This window comes from Poecilia formosa, unplaced genomic scaffold (assembly GCF_000485575.1).
Source record: "Poecilia formosa unplaced genomic scaffold, Poecilia_formosa-5.1.2 Scaffold153, whole genome shotgun sequence".
NCBI classification, from domain to species: Eukaryota; Metazoa; Chordata; class Actinopteri; order Cyprinodontiformes; family Poeciliidae; genus Poecilia; species Poecilia formosa.
In genome coordinates, this window is record NW_006800092.1 from 1,014,744 (window position 1) to 1,037,340 (window position 22,597).

The 22,597-nt window shown below is 39.0% G+C and overlaps 1 long non-coding RNA gene across 2 annotated transcripts in view; it reads left to right on the plus strand.

Moving 5' to 3' along the window:
• LOC107837576 (uncharacterized) overlaps positions 1-22,597 on the plus strand; it is a 77,383-nt gene that overhangs the window by 6,762 nt on the left and 48,024 nt on the right. Inside the window, exons 2-3 of one of the 2 annotated variants that reach the window (XR_001663604.1) lie at positions 8,127-8,232; positions 12,843-13,668. This is a non-coding gene — a long non-coding RNA (uncharacterized LOC107837576). Of the gene's footprint in view, positions 1-8,126; positions 8,233-12,842; positions 13,669-22,597 lie in introns of those variants that run through there. The other variant, XR_001663603.1, reaches the window with a different exon arrangement.

A 22,597-nucleotide genomic window follows, 5' to 3' on the forward strand; every position in this document is an offset into this window, starting at 1 on the left:
AAGGTGAAGAGGAGTAGCGGTTCGTGTTTGTCTTTGTCCGCGCGCATCAGGCCTTTTTGGTCAAACAAACAAGCTCAAAGGTTGTCGGCTAGTGCAGAGAGGAGGATCATGGGTAATCACAGACACAAGCTCCCAAAACGTCAACCCTTTTATTAACGTAGGGTGAATATGGCTCACACACACACACACACACACACACACACACACACACACACACACACACACAGAGGCCACCAATTAATTGTTTTATGGACAATGGTGATCAAATTATTTACCACAATGATTTTCCGTTGTTGATATGGTTTGTCGATCTCTTAGATTATTTAGTTGTGCAGTAATATATGTTAAACTGTCAGGCTTCATGATTACATTTCTTAAGCAAACATGTTTGTAACAGAGCCATCGAAATAAATCATTGTGGTTTACTTGTTCTTGCTATAAGCCACACATCTCCTGCAGAGTCATGTGTTCCCACTAGCAACCCAATAAAAAGCAGGAAGCTTCATTTCCTATCCTGTCGACAACGTTGCTTATCCATCCTCCCCCAACTTCAAGACCTCAGATTTAATGACGAAAAGGAAAAAAAAAAAAAAACAACTGAAAACACATGTTACAAAAGAGAAAACAAGGGTGGCATAAGGTATTTATTTACAATTTTGTATTACAAGAAAAGTGAAATATTTTCTACTATAACTGAGATAAGTTCTGGAGGTAAAGTTCTCAAATTAAATTTATGATTGTATTGATTTGCTATTTTCCAGTTTAGGAGACAAGCGAATCGACCTTGTATAATTCGGCGCATTAAAGAGGATTTAGCCAATTTAGATTATTTAGGAGAATTGTAGAAATATAACGGGTTAGTATGATGCACAGCAAATGGCCTTTAGCAACTGGAGCTAGAGACTGTAGATCACTATGCGAGAAGTTTCAGAGGTTGTCATTAGTAAAGCTAATGGGACTAACTGCAGAGCTATTTTCTCATCTGTTTCATTACTTCCTCTTCAGACTGTCGTCTGCACAGGAGTAGTGAAAAAAGGCCTGCTAGTATTTTTAGTTTTTAGTCCTTAGGTAGGAAAACCCCCCGATGTTTTACTCTTTCCTGCACTCATTGCCTTTATCTTAAACTGTTCAATTTCAGCTATACACATAAATTCATCCTATCTGTTGTAAACCTGTATACAGGAAGGAAAAATCAGGCAACCCACTCCTCTCTCCTCCCCTCATGGTTATCATTTTCTTTTTAAGGAATGGCAGCCGCTCCCTTTGGGTGTCAATCACTGCACATTATGCCAGCGGCGATTAAAAACCGTTTATTTTCCCATCTGGCTCGCGGTATAATCACAGTTTATGCCGCGTTGAAATTCAAGTTTTGGGACCAATCCGGTCAACAGCATGTTGTGCTGTCCATCAGGATTTGATTAGGACCCTCAGGAGTTTGACAGGCATTTCAGGTTGATAAGGCTGCTGCTACATTTGGATCCTTTTAGACCTTGAAGGATAAATTAATCTTTTAAACAGCAGCTTCAAATTTCTCCCTACACTTACATGCCCTGCAACATTCTCCAAATTAACTGGACTCCTCCATTTCTAATCTTCATTTTAGGTCCTAATTAAGTCTTCATTTGTATCAATGATCAATGTAACTTTATTTTAATATTTGGAGCATACATGCATGAACAAAAATTAAATATGAACAGATACTTGCATATCCTAATAATAGACATTTTAAATGAGCTTGTATGTTAATTAGTTTTTCTTAATTTGAGGAGATGTTTCTACATTTGTCTTTATTGCTATGCTATTCAATTTGAAATAAATTGTGCTTGCTGAGGTTTTAGACTAAATATTTACATTTATAACCTCTGGTTAATGTCACGTGTACCTAAAAAAAAAAACCTTCTAAACCTGTAAAAATAAAGGTAAAATTTCGGTCGGGTTCTGCCTAAATGTTCATTGATAACCAAACATATTGCATCTATGTTGGTCTGTCGCCATATTTGTAGGCGTTTCCTTAGGGTTTCTGTCTGCATGTTGGATGTTTCCTGTTTCATCCAGAGTGCCATCAGGTGCTGCTAACTGTTCCTCTGTGACGTCTGACTGGGCCTAATGCCATGTCTGAGTTATGTGTTGTGACTCTGCACTGTCTGATGACATTTGTCTGTATTTTCTGTTGTAGGTGAACAAAAGCCTCTTTTTTTTTTTTTCCTCCCCTTTCTTTTTTCGGTGTTACTCGTTGTTGACAAGGTCACACAAAGTTCACCTTGTGTTTGTTGGGAGCACAACCAGCCAGACATGTACAGGCTGTGGCAGGTTGTCTTTGTTAGGGTTCGGCTGATGCAGACGTTTCCCCGCGGATGTCAAAAGACGACTCCAGGTGAAAGCCGAATATTTCCGTCCTTCCTCTCTGTGCGGCTCATCCCTGTCCTCGTATTACATGATCATGTTTTTTCTTTTTTTCTTTCCTGCTTTTGCTTAATGTTCAGTGTGCAGTGGATCTGACTTCAGGAAGTTTGTCTTTAGACAGAAATCCAGAGACCAAACCCATCCCTTCACTGCAGTGCCTTTCAAGGATATTGCTAAGCATGGAGGTGTTTCAGAGTCTTATATTACAGCCATAGTTTATTTCTATTTTATTGGGATTTTATCTGAAAGACCAACACAAATTAGTGAATAATTGTGAAGTTGAAGAAAAAGTTTAAAAGCTCTTCACATATATTTAAAAGCTTGATTTGCATATGTGTACAGCTTCCTTTTACTATGATGCCCATAAATACAAAACAAACTGCCCTATAACGCAATTGCTAAAGTCCACATTTTAAATATAATCTCAATATGTAAATAGCTGTCCTGTGATGACATTGTCAAGAGAGACCAAGGAACATGGCCGACATGTCTGGACTAAAAGCTGTGGAGACGTATAAGGAAGGACCGGGATATAAAATGATATCCCAAGTTAGTACCGCCTAACAAAGCTCTGTTTAAAATTTCATTTGAGGACAACTTGTTGCAAACCTGCCAACACATTGCCATCCACTGAAACTGGCAGGTCAAAAAACTAGAAAATTAATCAGAAAAACATCTAGGAGGCCCACAGCAACTCGAATTTCCAAAATATACAGCTGAAGTGGAAAAATCTGTTGACAGGACATTTGGTCTGCTCTCCCCTTATTTGGCCTTTGTGGAAGAATAACAATGCAAAGGAAACCATGTTTGTAGTCTGGTTCAAACAATGTAGACGACAGAAAAAGTGTTGGTGTTGCAGTCGGATGAGGGCAAATTGAACTTTGTAAATGCCGTCGCATCACCCTGAAGACCTCCAGTTTATTGGTGATGAAGGGTGTAAAATTTACAGCATGTCACGGTTGTTACTTTAGTTGTGTAAGTGGTCAAATGATCATGAGATGAATTACTCAGAAAGTAGGGTAGAAAATATCAGACATCACGAAAAAATTCATCCTGCTAAATCTTCATCAGCACAGACTGAACTTATGCACAGCATAGCATGAGCGTAAATAAATTGGTGTCTGTCCTGTAAAAGCACCAGGTATATACCTTTAAAAAAAGGTGCATTTTTTGAGTTCCCAGATGCGTTATTCAACCTAAATTTCATTGTCACCACATAGGTCAAAGGTCAAATTGTCACATCAAGGTTTTGTGTAGTTATCCACACCCGTCAGCGATGTTGAAAAGCCCCTCAGCTCTGGGATCTTTCTGACCACCCTAATGCACCATGTTCCCTGCAAGCTCTCATTATTCTTTCATTACAACATTTACCTGACAAGAGCAGACAGGCGGTATCCAGGCCATCTTTAAAGATTAATAAAATGTTGTAAAAAACAGGAAGAAAACACACAGAAAGAGCTCCAAACTAGCAATTGAGTTTAATGTGATGCTGCTGACAGAATTATTAATCAGGAACTAAAGGATATTCAGACTTTTACTCTCAGCAGCCTCGCTTAAAGTCTTTTAGTTACCACCATTACATAGCAACTGAAGGTCGGGAGGTCTGGCACTAATTGGTTCTACAGGGCTTTGAATAACAATGAGCACAGCCCAATTATAAAATCACTATGAGCCACCACAGAGGAGTAAGATGGAGCGAGTGTAAGAAACAGAGGGAGGGACCATGAAAGAGTAACGAGGGACCAGCGATGGAAAAGAGAAACAGGAAAAGGAGAGACAGAAGAACTGAAGCGGTTTCATCTCTTTTGCTTCACTTTCCCTAGCAGCTATTAATAAATTTTATAAATCAGCAGTGGCATAAATTTTAAAAACGGGCTGTGGAAAAACTGTCAAGGCCTCTGAAGATGGCTCCACCTCATTGGCAATTCCATTTGCATAAAAGATTCACGCAACACCAGCGGATTTGAAGGGAATATTTTCTGTTTTATCGTCGGTTCATTCATTAGTTATAGAAGCCGCTTTACATGGCGGGATCTGACGAGAGTGGTTTGGAATATAAATCAGCGTCTCTCTAAAACAAGTCTCCCCTCTCTTTATTATTATTATTATTTAGTCACCAGGTTTTTTCTTTTTTTCCGTTTGTACATACAACAGTTCAACATGTTACCATATTGTGTTTCAGCAGTCTCTCCTGTCGTGCTGCGTTGAGCGCTGTTTGATGAGACTTCAGCAGCCACCTGGTGGCTCTGTTCCTCTGGGAAATGTAGGGGAAAAAAAACAAAAAAACCCACTCGCATATTAATGCCGTGTCATGTGGGTGGAGAAACTGTGTCAGGTGGAACAACATCCTCTCCCCTTAGCCGACTTCTACACTCGCTAGTAAGTACAAGGCGACAAACTGCCTGTTTGTCTGGCAGGACGCCCTTTATGACTGAGTTTATGTAATCCTGTGTAGGTTCACTCTGAACATGAAACTAGTACCAAAGTTTCTCTGCACAGATAAAAACTTAATTCATGTTTACTCATCATCTAAACCAATCATCTGGAACCTCTACCTAAGAAAATATGTTTCCCTTTTGTACAGAAAAGCAAAATTAGTTTTGAGCCACAAACACAACATGACTCTTAGAAACAAAGTAGCTTGTTTTTATAATGCTTACTCTAGGGTATTAGTTTAGATTTTTAAATAATAATAATAATAATAATAATAATAATAATAACAATAACAATAATATTTAAATTTAGTTTAGGCTACAAACCCCTGATTTAAACATTTTAGGATTTTTGTTAACTTTAAGAAAAAAGAAAGAATTGGATAAAGTCTTTATATAGACCATGCTGTGCTGCTCCACAGTAAACATATTTCATCATGCCACTCCAGCTCGCTTTCATCTGTTTAATTGTCTTTTCTCTTGTATTTTAGTTTTTGATTTTCTGGCAAAGCTGATTTCATAATTAAAATGATTCTGAAACCTTTAGAAAATGCTTTCATTCGGATCCCCTGTCCACACTAACGATGTCCAGAGGTAATCGTAGGCAGCGGTGCTGTTAGCTGTCCTGACCCGCATGATTTTGAGAGAGCAAAGTTAGAAGCAACTCAACGCATTAAGAACAATTCAGTTTATATTATGTTTAAGGTGAAGAGAAAGGCATAGGTATAAACAATAACACTTCCCCATAGATATCTAGAAACACTTATAGCCTTAAAATAATTCAATTTAAATTCATTTATTCCTTGGGGAAAAATGCATATCAATAATTGTTTTTACCAAACTCACTGGTGGTTGTTGGTGCCTCTGACTATAATTTGGTGCCTGATTGGACATCATTTCCCTGTCCTTTTTACATAATCTCCATGGTTCCTGTATTTATTGGCTGTGGATGGACGATGATTCTGTCTGGGAAACGTCTCTGTTCTGGACCGTTGTCCTCCTGGAAGATCTAATAACTTTAAGTTTTCTGGTGGAGTTCGGAAATTTTTTATTTAAAATCTCCTGATAATTCAGAGTTGGAAATAGAAACAAGCCCACAGCATCACAGGTCCTCCACCATATTTAACAGTGGAAATGAGGGACATTTTCACTCCAAGCTTACCTAGAGTCTTTGTTCCTGTCATCAAAGATGAGTAAACATGCTTACATTTATGATGGCTTATAATTTTGTTCTCTATCCATTTGAAATGGATAGGGGTTTTTCTATCCATTTCCCTTACCAACCTGGTGGCAAAATGAAGTTGGCATCCAGCCTGCAGGTCAGTGGCTAAGAAATGGTCATGTGTGTCTTGTCATTCTTGAAACCAAAGGAAACAGGAACATTAAGAGGAAGTTCATGGAAACCTGCATATACGCAGACGAGTAAAATAAAATTGTTTTATAATGGGATTTCTATGGGAGTTTAGCCATTGATAATTTATTTGAAAACTTGTACTTGTATGAAAAGGATGTAAAAATAGCCAAGAGGTGTCTTAACATTGTACAGCATGGGAATACAACAATTTTTATTCCCATGCCTAGATATCATCTAATATGTAAGGAGCTATAAATAATACATTTAGTGATCAGGCACATTTTGTGCATTAACAGGTGAAGATAATCAGTCCTAGAGGCTTATTCTCTCTGATCATTGCTTGATCGATCACTGTAAAGTATTCACATAATAAAAGTGTTGATCATTAACCGGAGTCTGTCCTCTGAGACCCTCGCAGTCGGCCTGGGATTATAGTCAGCCCCTAATCAATGAGGAGTCGAAGCCGTGGCTCACCTCAGACTCCTCACCCATCGCTGTATTGACTCAAGCTTGTCAAACAAGAGTTTTCACCGTCATAAGACATTTATTTTTTATTAGACCTCCTATGAACTTAGTGATTCTGTTTAGCCTGAAACAGGTGTTTGAGTAATATTGCAAAGAAACGGATAAAACTTGCTATGTTTTCGTGATGCTGTGGATGTTTAGAAGCAAAATATCCTCGACTGAGTAAAATGTAAGGAAAACCTGAACCTGCTGGATGAACCCGACAATGTTTCTCCTCTCTCACCGCTCCTTTCCCTATTTGTTTTGTGTCCTAATTAAGCAATTAATGTCTGGCATTTCTTCTGTTTACTGTTTACCTTAGTGTGGCCATGATAGTGCAGTGTTTGTCTGTTTGCAGGCAGAAGGGATTGTGCTGAATAATGCATGGCACATCACGGCATCAGACAGTGTTGCCATTTGAATTATGAACACACTGGTGGAGAGACGCTAACTCGCTCTGACTAGCCCGAGGTAAAAAAGAGAGAAGAAAGGCAGAAAAATGAGTCTCATCCCGAGTTTCTGCTGCTTTACATTCATTGAATGTGATGGATGAGAGGAACGCTGGACATTTTAGAAACTTTGATGTGTCTTGTTAAAACCCTGTGAAATCTGAAAGGCGGGGACGTGCAGCTGTCACCACACTTCATTAGGCACATAAATATTTCTGATTTGTGGGTGAATTTAACATTTCTCTTCTGACATTCAAGGGGATGTGTTCACTTATACATGCATGCAAGTGGAAATAATATAAAAGGGGCCACGGCATGCTGCCTTTATCTTTTTTATCTTCCTCCTTTTCTCAGTACCGTTTTACTTCTCTAATGCATTTAACTTGGTGTGTTTAACAAACTTGTTTTAGCCACATTTATGCATAAATTGGCACACAAGTATACCTCTAGATAGTTTTTAAAAATCTTCATGTTTAGTAAGAGAAGCTGATATTTTGGAAAATATAAGCTCTGACTAGAAAGTCCTATTTGCATGTAAACAGTGAGGTGCAAAGAGCCAGCCTGCACCTCCTGGCCAGAATACTACAATTTAAAAACAATGACTGAATTCATAGACATTTACCTAAATGCTTAAGTTTATTGTTTTTCTAAGTAAAGTAAAAGTTGAACTCCTTCATTTCAGGCTGGGTGGCAGTCCACAGCAAGAGGGGAGGCAGCACCAGAGAAACTCACTCCTGTGCTTTCTCTGGCGCTCCGATTAAGTTATGCTAAAGCTGTAGAATCGACACAATAGAACATTTTAGCGGTTTGCTAAAACCTTTGTAAGTCTGTATTCTGGTGCCTGGTCCATGCTAAGTACAAAAAGCGTCAGTTCTACTGAGAATAAAGATTTTTTTTTTTTTCAAAAAATCTGGAAGGCTGGAGGAAAGCAAAAAAAAAAGTCAGAAATTGCTATTTACGTATTTATTTTTCCAATTTTCTTAGATCAGTGATTGGCAAGGAGGCGATGCTTTCAGGTGTGTTGGATTTCTAACCTGCTCCAGATCAGCTTATTCTCCCAGCATCAGTTACCAGAGGCTGACAGACCCAGGTAAGAAGAACCAGAACCAGAACCGGTGACGTGAAATCAAATATCCTGAAGCTGCTTCAATAAGCCACTAATCCTGCTTCATATTACAAGACACAGAAGCCACAACACTGAACAGTCACACACACACGCACACACACGCACACACGCACACACACACACTGGTCATTCTTTTTGCACAAATATTGTTAGCTTTGGTTTTAAAGTCTAATCTCTTTATATTTAATTATGAATCCATACTTTATTTTTTTTCTTTGTAATTTTGGTTTTAGCAGCCTTGTTGCCAGAGAAGTGAAGCTGGTGCATGTTTGTTTTTTTTATTACAGAGCAGTGTTACATGCTATTATTGCTGGATGATTCAATCATAAATTAAATGTAAGATTTTCATTTTAGGAAACCCATAATCTGAAAACTGTTTGCCTATTCCATGTTTCTATATCAGCCAGTAAAACGCAGGGCAAAACAAATACTTGATTTCATTGAATGTTGCTTTCAGATCATCAGTTAAATAAACCACTAGGGGAGTTTCACTCAGCATTTTTTTTGTCAGTCAGCAATTCTTTCATTGCCCCATGTAAGAAAAGTTTTTCTCCCTGACATTTCTTTTCATATTTGACCTGCAAATAGAAACATTTACATACTCGCTTGCTAATTTATGCAGTGCTCTAATGCAGGGATGTGCAGGTGTTTCTGTTGTAGCTGTGCTGTGCTAAGCTTTCCTTTGGTGAAGTTTTTCAGGATGAAATGACGTCTGATCTGGAAGTAAAGGTGGCCTCTTTGTACCGGAGACAGAGGGTGTAAGACACTGGGGCGTGTTTTAGGGGCAAATTGGGTTCAAGCGCAGCCGACAATAGTCTGTCACCTTGAAGTGAGGCAGGATGTGTAAGCTCAGATCTGCAGGGAGCAGATCTGTCATGAAAACAACCTGGGCATCCTTCCCCTGGGAGGCAGAGAGGAGACAAGAAGAGCTGTGAGCTCTGAGTGAGAGACAAGTCAGGATGGCACTGTGAAAAAGCTGTACTGATAAAGGAATAATGACAAAGTGTGTGTGTGTGTGCACGTGTGTGTGCGTGTGTGTGTGTGTGTGTGTGTGTGTGTGTGTGTGTGTGTGTTTGTACCAGTGCCAAAATCCAGAGCCACCTCTGACAGCTTATTAGCACATTAAAGTAGAGAGATGGGAAAACTACAGCAAAACAAAAACTCACTAAAGCTGCTTTGTCTTTTCTCCCCACCCTATTTCTGCTGTGATAAACATTTTAAGCAATGCAGATTAGGCTCACTATTTGCATACTTTAAAAAAAAAATCAGCTTTTTTAATATTAACAGCAAAAGAAAGGGGGAAAAAAATGCTGGCTGGGGGTTATTTTACCTCTCCCAGCGGGAAGTCTGCAAATTAACAAAAAGAAAATTAAATGCAACATTTGGCGCCTCTGTTACTTCTGCATTTTCCATTTCTCTCTCTCTCCCCACATGAGGAATGCTGCATACTCTAAATTAATTAGCTCCGGATATGTTTTAATGATATTTATACTTTTTCGGTGTAATTGTCTAAATGTGCTTTCCTAGAGAAACACATACAGTGGGTTTTAGACGACAAGCATAGTGCAGCAGGAAGGGAGAGAAAACTAGCTTATTAAGAATTGTTTTATGTTCAGCACATCATTAGGTCTGCTCCCAGTGTGATTGTGCCTAACCAGCCTCCTCTCTCCTCCTCGCTGCTGTTGCTCAGGGGGGTACAATCTACACCAGGATGGTGGTCAATTAGCTACTGTGTGCAACTCCAGGGCTGAGAAGAGAACAAAGTGAGAGGAGATTATGTACGTGGTGCTCTGCTTGTTTCAAGGAGACTGTTGGTGTCCTAGTTCACAAAATGGGAAATTGATTTTCAGATGTTCTCCCCTAAGAACAAAACACATAGACGCACAACAGAATGTACTGGTAACCTCATGTGTTGCATTTCAGCTCGGTCAAATGTGCAACAGTGTCATAGTTTTGATGGCCAGCAGCCAGAGGCGATTAACCTGCAAAATGGTACAATATGATTTTCAAAAGTGTTTTCCTTCCACATGGTTTAAAGTCCATCTGATAAAATTGGGGATGCACAGATGAGAAAATGTGGGCCGATAATAGTCCCACAGGCTTTTATCCCTGGTTTCAGGAAAAAAAAAATAAAATAAAAAATGTTTTGGGCTATTTCATTGTTTTAATCATCTAAGTATTCATTAAATTTAACGATGTATTTTAAAATTAACATGAAAGAGCTTACAATTGTACCAAAATCATATATTATGCTGATTAATACTAATATTACTTATTTGCATTCCATGAAAGCCTATTGTCAATAAAAACACTGATCATGTTTGGGGTTTTCCAACTGTTTTAGGGTAATTTTGATGTGCTGAATACAGAAATCACAATCAGGTCGACTTTCTGCGCTATGGAGCAACATGAGCATCAAAATGCATGACTTGTTCTCACATCTGGATCTGTTTCCTAATAATCTGGGATCAACGAGTGACGAGCAGGAGGAGAGACTCCATCAGGTCGTGAGAGATGGCGATGTAATGTTCAATTTACATCAACTCACCTTTCAGTGTTTATCATTCAATTTACAGAAATCCAAGTTTGTAACATTTCATTAATACACGATTTTAGAAAACTTTCTGTTTTTCCTCCTAAAACCTTTTCTGGATGAGAAATATTAACGGAAACGACCTGATGGTGTCACAAAAATGTAATCAGTTTAGTCAGAAGATTGGATTTCTCTAAATCAAATTAGAATAAAAACCTGACATGATGGAGGAAAATGGATGACATTTTTGGATTCAGCGGTGCAAAAATAGTCCTGATTCAGTTGAAAAACCATAGACGACTTCCAAAAAATATTTTTTTGTAACCCAGTGAAATCTAACCCCAAATTAGTAATAACTTTTGAAATTTCCATCTCCGGTTACACTACATATTTAATTTATCACCAAAGTCCACGATGTCTGCCCATGCGCTCATGAACAAGTTGTATTTTGACTACTTTATAATAAAGCACTTCTAATAGTATCCTTAACATGAGGTTTATGCATCAACCAACAATTTTGGTATTCACATAGCAACCCAGGAGCTGATTAGCGTCACTCGTCCATAAAAGATAGTAATTATGCAGTACATATGTAAAGAGAGAGAGGACACAGTTCAACTGGAAAATATAAGGTTTCTATTTTATTAAATCAAACGTAAAAATCCTTACAAAGTGGGCATTTTAAAAACAATTTTTATATTGTTTTGTATGCATTTTCAGCAATTGGCACAGTTAATGTTCTTCGCAATAATAAGTGTCAGGGCGAGCTCCGTTTGCATCGTCTGGATTTTCAGCAAACGTTGGCTCAAAATAGCTGCAGCCATTTTCTGATCCAGTGGGTTCCACGATAGAGGTTGAAAGCTCAAAAAGATGAAACAGAACTATTTTTGAATTATGCAATTCTTTCAGACTTTCTCTGTTCCTCGCAAAGTATGCTGGACAGCTCACTCTGGAACAGAAACCCTCTGGCTATAACTGTAGCAGACAGATCTGTTTAAAATAAAGTTTTCTTTCAAGTCAGATTTTTACCCTTTGTGCCCTTTCTGATTTGAAAACCTTTACTGATATTAAAATGAGCTAACTTTGAGCCTTTATCTCTCAGTAAAAATGCTCAAAATGAAACCTGTGAGGAATTGGCTGATCCACCATGGCTTGTTCACTGACCAGGAAGAAAAGGATATAGTGGTCAAACCAATCAGTGTTTTGCTTTTGATTGATTTGATTTACTGGATCATGCCTGTTAGTTTTCAAGATGCCCACACTTCAGAAGAAAACATCACAAATCCCAAAAATGATACATGCAAAGCTAAGAAAAACGCCAACGAGGCACCCATAGCATTTAGTCGCATTTCATCCAGAATTAGAGTAACTCGATCTGATTTACAAATTTTATAAACTCTGTTTGTAGTCTTAAAAAAATAATTTACTGATCAATAAAGTAAGTTTTCCTCCACTCTGTGTTCTGTCTTGGAGATCAGTAGTTGTAGATTTCAGAGACTGGTACCAGTGCAGTGCAAATGCAATACGTCAGACAAACATTTGTTGCTCGCGACTAAAGCAGAATATTTTAATCCCCCACAGTCTGCTTGATTATGGGGAGAATAAATAATTACCACAATTACTTTGGTCAATACTGAAATCCTGATTACTTAAAACAATTATTCACCGAGTTTGGAAACAGTACATTCATTGCACTTGGAGGACAGTGGAAAAAGAAATATAAAAACTACTATATGACACAGAAAACACAACAACAAAATGTGATTGTCACTACTAATTTATTTCAACAAAAAAAATAATAATTTTAATTCTGCTACTAAAAGATTCACTGCAGGTGTTTACATGTGGCCAGTTGTTCTACTGAGAGGATTTTCATATTGAACAGATGCAGCAGTTTGTCAGCTGGTGCTTTTCCTCTTAGACGTCTCTGTGTTTTGATGAATTATGTGTAATCTTGTCAGAATAATGCATTTATAAAAAAAAAAATAAAAAAAAAATCAGATTCAGAACTTTTCACGTGATTTTTTTTTTTTTTCTTTAGAGGGCCAACGTGTGATTACATCTCTGTGTTATAAGCTCTTCCTCTGGCCTGCTTGGGGATTTGCTGAAGGAGGCACATGAAAGTTATGAAAAGTTCTGCCTTGGTTCAAACATGGCAGCTCTGTCAGTAATGTACCCTACATTCACTCTCAACCAAAGGAAATCCTGCTTTCTCATGCAGTCTTCCACCTGCTCTTTTCATCTCTGCACCACAGATTAATATTGCAGAGCGTGTAGCCCCTGCCCTCATCTTCTCCCTTCTACCTCTTGTTGTTTCTGCATCCCACCATTCCCAGGCTCTTTCACTTCTTCGCCTCCTCTGCCTCCGTTCTCGACTTGTGGATATTACATTTTCTTCCATCCATCCCCCCTATTGTCGTCTGCCTCTCCGTCTCAATCAAGAACGCCGTGAGGTTTTATGAATACATCAAAAACAATCATGGACGATCCGGGGAGGCATGTAGGGAGGCAACAAGGCGAGACGATTGCAGCTGGAACAGACGGATGAGAAAGAGGAAGAGAGAAAGGTGGAAGAAAGAAGAGCAAAGAGAGGGAGTGATGCAGCACTGTAGAATTTTAATGAGTTCCAGGGGGAATATCTTTTTCACTTTTTTTTTTGTCTCGCTCATTTTCCATATTTTTCCTTTTCAAGGGGGCACCCTGACATGGCCTCGTAAATTTGACTGATAGATGACCATAAGGAGAATTTTTATTTTATGTTTTATGGAGTTGTGTGGAGCGCTTAAAAGCACGCAGTATCCTACCTGCATCAGATAAATCTCAGAAAAGTTTAAGTCGACATTCTCGATATTCTTAATATTTGCATATCTTGTTTTTTTCCCAGTTTTGTCAAACAAAGCATCAGATTTAGACTTTTTAAAATTATTAAAAAACGTACAGGTTTTTTATTTTTTATTTTTTTGAGTAAAAATAAAAGATTAAAATCATTAAATTAACCAGTGATCAAACTTGGCTGGTTTTCCTTTGATCAGTAATCAACAGGTCAAACACTGAAAAATCTGTTTTATTTCCTGTTCAATACATGCGTCATAGCACAGTATCATTTTATATCTACACATGCATCAACCAACAACATTTTGTTTTAATGATTTTTAAGATGAGGAAAATATTCTTAATAAGCAGAATTTTATTATAAAATAATCCTGCAATTCTGTAATTTTCTGATATTTTATGTTAAATGTTGCAAAGTCCTAAGAAACAAATATCTGAAACCAGGACGAACGGGTCAGGCGTTGAGGGGAAACCCGCGGACATTTTAGCCCAGTTGGTGCAACTCTCTTGAAATTGCCTTTTGTTAGGAATCAAGAGGATATGTTCAACTATTTTATGTAAAATTTAGTCAAACTGTGAAGGGATAATTCCTCCATTCTGGACTCCAGCATACTTTCTGCTGGTTGAACTCCACCATGACTCCCCAAAGTACGATTGCACTGACTGCTCATAAGTACTCCATACAACCCCGCTTGAAGGAAAAATAAATGATATCTTCAGATAAAGTATTTTCTTGATATGTTGGGTTCACATCAAGGGACGACCCTCATAAATCTTGTAATGGGTCAGATAGCATCAGAAGCTTTCAGACCTCATTATCTTGTATTTATGTTTTTCCCCCCCTCTTCCTCACTGTTTTTCTGTCTTCCAAAGTTGTGCCCTTATGGCCTCCTTCTTCTTTACACTATCCATGTTTTCTCTTTTCTTCCCGTCTTCCTTTTTCCTCCTGGGAAGAGTTTATTATGCTTTGCTCCGACAGCAAAGTACATAGATAAAAGATAATTGCTTGGCTTGACTCCTCCATTGATATGAAAATAGGATTTAAATTATTCACAGTGGTTTAAAGGTTAGATGAAGGTTATTACTGGCAGATAGGAGTGGATGGGAGCAGGGTGAGGCAAAGGGAGGGGGAAAAAAAAAAAGGTTTGTGTTGCAAGCTGTGGCCGGAAGGTGAGGTGTTTTTCTGAAAGGCTAATTTGCAGTGCAGGCAGCGGAGACATCTAGTGAACTAACCACAAAAGCCTCTCAGGGGGGATTTGAACATGGTGGTGGAAGTCAGTTATTAAGCAGCAAATTAAGGGTAGCTTCTCTGCAGAAAAAAAAAAGAAAAAGAAATGCTGTCAGCTGTAAATAGAACCGCATGCGATCCTTGCCTATGTTCTAATCCATTTACTTTGTCTCCTGTCTAGCCCGGCAAAGAATTTCCTTCTTCATGCAAAGTTAGCAGTGCTTGGAAGGTAATAACCAGTGGCTTTTTCAGAAGGGATAAAAGGTGCAAGTGTGGGGTTTAAATAAGAGCCGGTTCTGTTTGGAGATTGACTTGTTTTGAACTGGACATGATGGAGTCTGGAGGGGGTGAGGCAGGATTACCTGCTCTGTGGTTGCCAGAGACCCTGAGGACACGTCCTGTGATCACAGCAGGGTTTTTGTGGGATGACTAGAATGTGGAGAGGTTATGAGAAGTCCTCTCTTTTTCTTTTCTACTGTATTACACTGGCCTGTGTGTCTAAAGAGCTTTGTTATCCTTGCAGACACGGTTCAGGTATTTCTTTACTCAGGAAGGATCTCTCAGGGGGTCTGTAAACAAACCACTGTGACAATCATTCACAGGATCAGATGCAGCAGCTGTGCACCTGCAGTCATCAGGTCATCCCCATATTTTATTGCAGTTTTAAATAAGGGTGTTTTTCCACTTCACAGTGCAGTAGGTCTCTGTTTAACTGGGGGCCAAAATGGCAACATTGGTTGCATTGTCAGCTGGTGCGGTTGGTTTTCACACCGCACTGTCAAATGATCCAAACTCCTTGAAAAACGTGTCCACCTCCTCGCCTGTGGTGGAACTGCACCAAGAACCACTAAAGCAAACGACACAAAAACCTCCAAAGACATGAGTGTAACTTTATTCTTTGCAAAATGAAAGTAAAAACGGAGTGCCGTCAGATTTTAGCGATTGTAGGATTTCTCTTTTGACTTTCATAGAAGACCACGGGCCGTTAGACTCTTACGATTGCTCCTTTTTCTTCGAACCAAGCTTAAACAAACTGGAGTTCGATTAAAGCGGACCAAACAGGGCTGGTGATACTTAATCAGGTGACACAGAGCCACAGTTGGTTGCAATGTTGCCTTTCAGCAAGAAGGTCCCGAGTTTGATAAGCTGGAGCTTCAAAACGGACATGGCAGAAAAAGCTCCCCAGCTCTGCCAAATGGAGCTGGTTATAAAAGTTTGTTCAAGGTTCTTAAAGAACAAAGTGGGTCTAAACTGTGAATGAACTTCATGCTAGGTGACAACAGAGATGTAGACGTGTTGTGAGTTTAATGCAAAGCAGCAGCGGCGCCACCCATGAACAGCTGAAGAGACAGACCCCAGGGCCGCTGACGCACATTTAATCACATTCGGTTGTGTTGATAACATGAATATTAACACGAATCCGTGTAAACCAGACAACAGATGCAAATTATGTAAAGTGTTATTTTAGTGCGATTCTCTTTTTACAAAGAGTTGTCATAGAAACTTCCAGACTGAACTGATCTGTATTTCACATTCTGAATACTTCTGCTTCTTTTTGTTTCTAGAAACATGAACAGTCGGGGCGTAATTTGTATTTACTTGTGCTGAAGATGGCACATCTACATGATTTATGCCTGCAAACTCTACTCTTTGTTTACATTTTGTTCTGTCGCACGTATACAATGAAAGTTTATTGTAAAGCCATAAAATAGCTTTAGTGGGAGAAAAAAAAATCTATCTGTTAAAAGATTCATGGAAAGGAAAAAAAAAAAATAAGTTGGCGGGAGCCCGAGCAGAGACTGACAGAGAACAAAAGTTTATGTTCCAACTTCTCATATTTTCTAAGCACTGCTGCAGCTCAGTGTGTCCTTCATTTCTTTATGGATTATACATTTCTCTCCCCCTTGCTTTGACCAAGTAAAACAAGTAACTCAGTTTATTCATTCTCTTGTTTTGATTCAAAATTCAGAAACAAAGGTTTGATTCGGCGCCGCCTCCGCCCCTGCAGCTGATTGATTACCTGGAGCCAATCACTTGACAGCGGGATGTCCTTCGAGAACAGCCAAGTGCCGTTTTTCCCTCTTATTCTTTAATTAGTGATACAACCCGTGGGCACTAATCTATGCGTTGCCTCTTTGATATTTCTCAGATGTGCACCGCTTTGATTTCTCTGACCCAACAACGAGGGCTGGGATTGGTGTGCGCCGCAGGAATGCTAATATGTTCCTGGAAAAGCCGACGCTGTCAGCCTGTTGGCAGACAAGAGATCAAGCAAGACTTTCTTCTCCTCCATCTTCACCCCTGTACACATCATTCCTTTAAAAAAAATATTCAATATATTGCCACCCTCTACAAATTCTGGTTGTAATGCCCAAATCTGGCAGTTGAGGAGGCTGGAAAGAGGCGGTAGGCAGAGGCTCATCCAAATCCACGTCCTTGAAAGTCCTCTTGGAATATTTTAACGGGGTGACGGATGGAAGCTTCAAAAGGCCGCATGAATTAGAACAGTGTAGCTCATTTGTTTTGTGTTTTGTTGCGTCTTCCTGGGAATGCTCACCAAATAAAAAGGTTTCTCAAAGATTTGCTCCTGGAAGCTGCGCCAAAGCGATCAAAGATTTTTGCCTCTCTTTAAGCTGTCAGCTTTTGTTCATGAACCAGCAGTTCTCCATTCCTCACCCAGATTTCTTCCCCGCAATCTGGTCGGGAAGCCTCGGTAATCAAGTGAAGAGCAGGATGTGAATAAATCAGTGGATGTATGACTAAAGCGAAGGGTTAGGCTGCCTGGGCATCCCTTTGATGAGCCTAGATTTGTGAATCAGTCACAAGCCAGTGCAGCTACGTAGCACTTCAAACAGGCTTAGCGCTAAGCCATTTAGCATGACTTTGCATGAAGTTGATTCGGCTGCAACACGGAGCAGATTGGGTTTAATTGCCAGAGTGGTTGACGGTAATTTCTAGCAGGACGTTGAGCTGAAGCTGTGAGGTAAACAAGGCAACAGGTTTGGTGTGTTGGTGTAGCAGGATATGGACACTGCCTGAGCAAATGATTTTCTGCCAAAAAAAAAGGAAAACAAAAAAAAGAGTAACGCAGCTTCAGGCTAAGCATGAATTTTTACTCTTCAGCTATATTAACATTTAAACCCTAATCACCAGAAGTATGGTGGTGCTCTTTGGTGGATGCAGTGATGGAAATGGAAAGACAATGAGGACGTGTTCATGATTTAGGAGGGATAAATTAGGATTTTTTCATGCTAATGTCATTTTAGCATGAAAAAAAAATCTGAATTTTTCTCACATCTCAACTGGAAAAATATGCACAGTTGGGAATCGGCTTTCATTTCAAGAATTAATAATCAAATTAATTTGCATCACAAGGCTTTATTAGCCAGATTAAATCCTGTTCAGTTAGTTTTAAGCAAGTGTAACATTGGGGGTAACAAGGTTGTGTTTTTAACCAAAATATCAGGCGCAGAAATATTTCTGGAGACAGATAAATTGTTATAAAACCTTAGCTCACATGGACATCTAATACCTGCTACCTAAAGACTTTGTTCAGAGGTCAGAAGTGGGTTAAATAAACAGAGCTGTCACTTAGTTCCTCTTCTGCATGTTAGTTTGCTCTAGGATGTAAAAACACAGATTTGCAAAGAAGTAAATACTAGAAACTGTCATTTCCTAAAGCCCAGTCAGGTAGCTGGTTTGTGATTTTCTCTACCAAGAAAAATTGAAACGATGTGGTCAGAATGTGATTGATCAAATGTGCTTCGTGGCTGTATTTGGTTTTGCCAAGGAGCTTTGATGACTCAACATTTAAGTGCTTAAATTTGTCAGATTATATGTGCTTCGAACTGGTTGAGGTGTTTCTCCAGTGTTTCCTCCTTCCTGGTGGTTCTGAGGTTTTGGATCCGTCTTCTGGAACGTGATTTGTTCACATTCAACTGGCAACTTCGAGATGAACTTAAAAATGTATCACAATATTGTCTGATATTTATAGCGACGATGATTTAAAGGGTAGTAAAATGATCCAACAGTCTTTTGACTATAAATCGCAAACACAAATATTGATCTAGAACGAAGTACGCCGTTTATCAAACAACGCTGAGATTCCAGTCGTACATAAACATAGCGTTAATTTATTCCTCCATGGCGCCAAGAGTGGAGAAATGGCTACAACCACACCGTCACTTTTTGAGGTTTCAAAGTTTTGAGAGGATTATTACTTGGAGTACATTATTATCGTTGGGTGACTTGTAATTGTAATTATTGGCATTTTTTTTCCAGCTTTATTTAAAGCAATATATTTTCAAAGCTTAATGTTGATCAGTGGAGTAAAACAATCCTAATGTACATTTATTTGTCCCATAATCTATCAAAGCTCAGTCTGAATAAATAAATATTTAGTTCTGGCTGAACCAGCAATGATAAACTTATAAAGGCAAGAAGATTTCTGTATATTTAAAATTAAAATTTGAATGCGAATTAAGATGACTCTTCAATTAAAATCAAAAGATAAGAAATTAACAGGAACTTGTCACAATGGAATTATAAATTAAAGCTTTTTTTCTAAAGATTAATTAAATTTAAAGGAACAAAAAAGGGGGGATAAAAATATTGTGCCCTACAAACTACTACAAGAACTACAAGGAGCTCTATGAATAGGAAATTGAAAGTTTAAAATATTATGAGCTGGTATAATATTTACGATGCCAAGTTTACCAGTCTCAAGTGAGTTTAAAGAAAGTTGCTAATTCTGAGTTGTAATACCAGACTGTAATCTGACGCTTCCAGCATCTGATGTCCCACCAGAGAAGAAGAAAAATGCTCTCTGGAGGCAGGAAATCAATGCAGCCTTATGGTGAAATTTTTGTTATCGTCATAAGGATTGTGATTGGTTGTGACAACGATAAACTCTAAATGTAGATTTTTACAAAGCCTAAAACTTATTGTGGAGGTTGTTACGTTTGCTGTTTTTGGCTCTATGATGGCAGCAATAAATGAAACATTTAATCAGATTTGATGCAGTGTATTGTGCACCACTGGAGCTGCATTTCTTAATCTAAGTGGGGTCCTGAAGTAACCTTTTTGATAATCTGTAAATAGTTCGTACTGATTTCTTTTGGGTTTTTTTGTTTTTGTTTTATGAGCACACACAGTTCTAGCCATTCATTCTGTTGCCAAAAAGGAGTGCAATTTGTTTTTAAATACATTTTATAACCATAAAATATTGTCATAAACCTTTTCAGTCTAGATTTCCAATCAATCCCTAGTGCCTACTGTGGTCTGATACGGAGCTGCTGGCTCTCTCGTGGAACTGATTGTGCACTTCCAGCAATCCTCTCCCTCTCACCGTGGCTGAGATCCATTGTTTGGCTGGAAAGCTACCAAGACTGGAAGGTTCTGGTTCTGTCGGCTGGATGTTTTGGTGGTCGATCGCTTTGGACCCGGAGTTGGGCTGGATACAAAGTAAAACTTGTATCCGGCCCAAACTTAACTTGTATTAGAAAAAAAAAAGTGAAAAAAGGTAAAGTTGGGCCCGCACGGAGGTAAAACAAAACAAAAAACTTGGGAGGAAACAAAATTTGCCGAACACAGGAAAGCGTGTGATGCAAATAAAAACATTTATTGCAACCGAATCTGAAGGAGTAATCCCATCTTGCTCTGACCCGTTTGGGATTCTTGGTTTCTTTTTTAGTTCAGTGTTTCTGTGTCTCTCTGAGTACAGAGCAGCTCCTGAACTGCCAGGACTTCTGGGGGGTGGAGAGGTCAAGACGGACGAAGTAAGCTGAATCGAAATCAGCCAGCGAGAAATGAACATTGTGAAACATGCAGGTTGTTTATACGGCCAAGGAAAATTAATTATATTTTTTGCTTGTTTTTTTTTTCTTCAATCTCACTCTTTTGACTGGAAAGAGACCAAAACTATGAGAGTATCATTTTGTCACCTTTCTAAAATAACAGGGTAAGTAATTTTTTACCAAAAGTTTTTTTTTTTGGGGGAGGATGGGGGATCACTTTTTGCAAAAAAACAACTTAAGCCATTATTTTAGGAAGGTGGTGATTTCAACTATCATCTAAATCAGGGGTCCCCAAACTTTTTCCTGCGAGGGCCACATAGCTGTTCCTTTCTCTGGTCGGGGGCCGGTCTTAGTTTTTGGAGAAAGAAACCTTAGAAAATTCTTGTCGGGGGGGAGGGTGTCTACTAGGTGGTCTAATAACATTCGCGCTTTTAGATAGATTTTTACCCAGAATGCAAATGGAAAAAACCGTGAGTGAAACGGTGACTGGGACTGACTAGTATATATTCCATTGAGGGAAAGTTAGTTTCACATCTGCTCAAGAGTCCCCCTGGTGGTTGAAGAAAAATCCACATATAAACCAGAAAATAAAACACTGAATGCTGTCTGGTATGAAGAGGCAGGCCGGATCCGGCATTGTTCAGGGGGCCGGACCAAATGACGCGGCGGGCCGTAGTTTGGGGACCCCTGATCTAAATGATGTTATTTTTCATATTCAAACTAATCATGTTTTAAAATAACGAGAGTTATTTTCAAAGTTAACTAATCATGGGCTATTTTAATGTTTTTGTACTTCCTAAATCAGCAGCCTTATGTCATTAACATAAAACCATATTTACGTACACCAACAGGAATTCAGGATTTTCTTTTAACTTAACACCTGTCAAGAACTTGCGCCACCTGCTGGATAGGAGCCATTTTGGATCTAAAAGGTCAGGCAAGGTCATTTACAAGTGACTTGGAGAAAAAACTTTTTGCAGCAGGTTGAATCTGTTTTGTAGTGTAGTTTGTACCTGCAGTGATGTGAGCAGGACTTCTGGACATTTCAGTATTTTAGACGGTATGTGGACACTTGTGCAACATGAAAATTTCTCTTTGGTTGTGTTCTTTGCCCTTTTAAAAATTATAATCAGATTCTAAATAAATGAAAAGGTAGGATGCTATAGTAAATCTTGGTTCACATACTGAAGTAACTTTATGGTTAACATTAAAATTGTGTTTCAGTTTGTACCAAATAATCTTTAATTTCTTTCTTATTGGTAAGACATAATAAAACTTCTCCTCTGATTGGTAGTGGAAGTGGAGGATAGTAATGTTGTTTGGACCTGTGTGTGTGTGTGTGTGTGTGTGTGCGTGCGTGCGTGCGTGCGCGCGTGTGTGTGTGTGTGTGCTGGGTGCAGTGAGTGCAGCCCAGGCTCAGATCTGAGAAGGCCTGCAGGAATGTTCGCTGCCTTTGAAGAGTCTGCTGCCTGTGCTCAACAAATATCAGTTCCAGAATGAAGGGAATGCAGCTTCACAAGGTTTCATCCAGCCCTGTTTTATTAAGGGATCCCATTCGTTTTTTCATCCTGTTGCCTCTGTTGTTGCAGGGGATGAAGAAGGTACATACATACTGATGAGGTGAGCTCGACTCCAGGCAGAGGCTCAAAAAAAAAAAAGATACACAGGCTGGCTAAGTCCGGGATGAGGGAGGCCCAGTGCAATAGGTCAGAGAGTGGATTGTGTTTGGCTTATTTGCCTGTATGATGAACTTGCTAGTCCAATAGAGAGAGAAGATTTGAAAAAATATCAGCAGAAACAGGAAAGAAAGTTGGTTTATGTAAGTTCATGTTTTCAACTTATTTCCCCTATTCCTAAACCAACAAAATGCATCGGTGTCATTTGTTGACTTTTGGTCACATGAAATGGAAACCACTGGTTCGCTGGAGACACGAGGTTGTA